The 2,603-nt window shown below is 43.3% G+C and overlaps 1 pseudogene; it reads left to right on the forward strand.

The window, feature by feature from the left end:
- The first annotated feature begins 419 nt into the window (after nucleotides 1-419).
- On the forward strand, nucleotides 420-1,373 carry LOC109261527 (putative olfactory receptor 2B8; annotated as a pseudogene).
- Nucleotides 1,374-2,603: the final 1,230 nt, after the last annotated feature.

Genomic DNA, 2,603 nt, shown 5'->3' on the forward strand with positions numbered 1-2,603 from the left:
TATTTATAATAACATCTCTCCTTTTCTCTGCATCTCTTTATGATTCTTTCTGAGCTCTTTCTCTTTTCCCTTATGCATTTTATAGAACTTTAAGTTTGGAATGTACACACATTTTTACACTACTTGAAGTTCTAGTAAGTGCAGACTGATACACCTTATATTTCTACGACTGATGCAAACAAATTGTCCATTATTTGACTTTTCTTAAATTAAATATTAATAATTTACTTTTGGCAATAATGTGGAGCTATATTGGTATAAGTTCTGTCAATTTCAGGGATTACAGCATTTATTCACATTATTGCTAATAAATTCCATGCCCTTGTCTTTTCAAATGATCATTTCAACCCCCTACCAACTTGTTTTCTTTTTGAAGATTTCTTTTAAAAATTGCTAAATACTTGGTCTTGACAGGAAACATGTGGTAAGAAAGGATGGACCTGAAAAATGGAAGTTCTTTCACTGGCTTTATCCTGCTGGGTTTCTCTGACCGGCCTCAGCTGGAGCGCGTCCTCTTTGTGGTTCTTCTGATCTTCTATCTGCTCACCCTGCTGGGAAACACGAGCATCATTGCGTTGTCCCGCCTGGACCCACACCTGCAGACTCCCATGTACTTTTTCCTCTCCAACCTAAGCTTTCTGGACCTGTGTTACACAACCAGCACTGTTCCTCAGCTGCTGGTTCATCTCAGGGGAGCAGACAAGTCTATCTCCTTTGCTGCCTGTGTAGCTCAGCTGTTTGTCGCTCTAGGGTTGGGAGGCACAGAATGCATTCTGTTAGGGGTGATGGCATTTGACCGCTATGCAGCCGTCTGCAGGCCCCTGCACTACGCAGTGATCATGCACCCCCGTCTCTGTGCCCTGATGGCTTCTGCATCGTGGTTCATTGGTTTTGCCAACGCCTCGTTGCAGACGGTGCTCACCTTCCTTGTACCACTTTGTGGGAGAAATAAAATAGACCACTTCTTTTGTGAGATCCCCCCACTGCTCAAGCTTGCCTGTGTTGACACTACTGTGAATGAGTCTGAGCTCTTCTTTGTCGGTGTGATCATTCTCCTCATACCTGTGGCATTAATCACGTTCTCCGATGGTCGGATTGTCAAGACAGTGTTAAGAATAAAGTCAGCTGCTGGACAGAGGAAAGTGTTTGGGACATGTGGGTCCCACCTCACTGTGGTCTCCCTGTTCTATGGCACGGCCATCTATGCTTACCTGCAGCCCAGCAACAACTACTCCCAGGATCAGGGCAAGTTCATTTCTCTCTTCTACACCATCGTCACCCCCATGGTCAACCCCTTCATATATACCCTGCGGAACAAGGATGTGACGGGAGCAATGAGGAAGGTGTTCTGTGGGGGCTATGACTCCAAATGACTGGGGGGCAAGACCCTCTGATGGAAGAATTTGAGTTCAGAGTCTTTATGCTTTTGTGTCCTGCACGTGTCATACAACATTTCCCCTGACAGCTCTCAAGGGGATTTTCTTGTCTCCTTTCATGCAAGTGAGTGTTCAATCTCTGAGTTCATGGATTCATTGCAGCCTCCAGAGATTCTGATTTAGAGCATCTGCATCATATTATTTTTTCAAAAACTTCCACAAGATTTTGTTATTTCATTCCCTTTTGGGAGCACTATTTCTTTCCTAATTGCAAACAGACATCTACACACATATGATAAAAACACAGCCAATAAGAATATGTGCCACCGATAGTGTCAGAAACATTAATCTATTAAATTTGTTTTAATGTTTATTTATTTTGAGAGAGAGAGAGAGAGAGAGAACAGAAGTGAGCGAGAGGCAGAGAGAGCCAAAGAGAGGGACAATCCCAAGGAGGATCTGAGCGGCCGGCACAGAGTCCGATTAGGGGCTGGAACTCACAAACTGTGACAACATGACCCAAGCCAAAATCAAGATTTGGATGCCTAACTGACTGAGCCACCCAAGCACACCAGAAATATTAATATTTTAGTGTTTTCTAACAATTGCTGGAGGCATATCCATTTTTCTTGCATTTTGATCATGGCTCTGATAGAAGGTCCATAAGTTGACTGTATCACAGCTCTTTGACACAAGTAGGTGGGGCAACAGTGTAAAAAAATTTTTAGGTCAAAGAAAAACCTACTAACATCAATCCAGATAAAGCCATTCAGATATCAGGCCCTCGTGTGACCTCACAGGTATGACAATGGTTTTATGTAGCCTTCATGTCACGGAGGGGGAGGGCGTGATGCATACCTGCCAGTGACACTGGGACCTTGAGCTGGTAACATGCCAGGTGGTGCTCACGTGTCATTATGTGCAAAGTCGGAGAAGCACCAATGTGCGGTGTGCACGTTGGTGAGATTCAGTTCGTGAGCCAACCCGTTCATTACAAATGACTTTTGGGGACATTATCATGGAGGAACAATACATGACCCAAGTCCTATTTCATATTCTACATATTTTACCTATAGTAACACAGGAAACGTTTTAAAGGGTAAAATATATTGAGATCCTCTTTTCATACCATTTTCAAATTCTTTTATCCAGGCCTCAAGTGATCATGGCCTTTATATCTCACATCCTCCAAGGGCCCCATATATTTGAATGTGGTGACATACTATG

The sequence above is a fragment of the Panthera pardus genome, unplaced genomic scaffold, assembly GCF_024362965.1.
Source record: "Panthera pardus isolate Hobbes unplaced genomic scaffold, ASM2436296v1 HiC_scaffold_17, whole genome shotgun sequence".
NCBI lineage: Eukaryota > Metazoa > Chordata > Mammalia > Carnivora > Felidae > Panthera > Panthera pardus.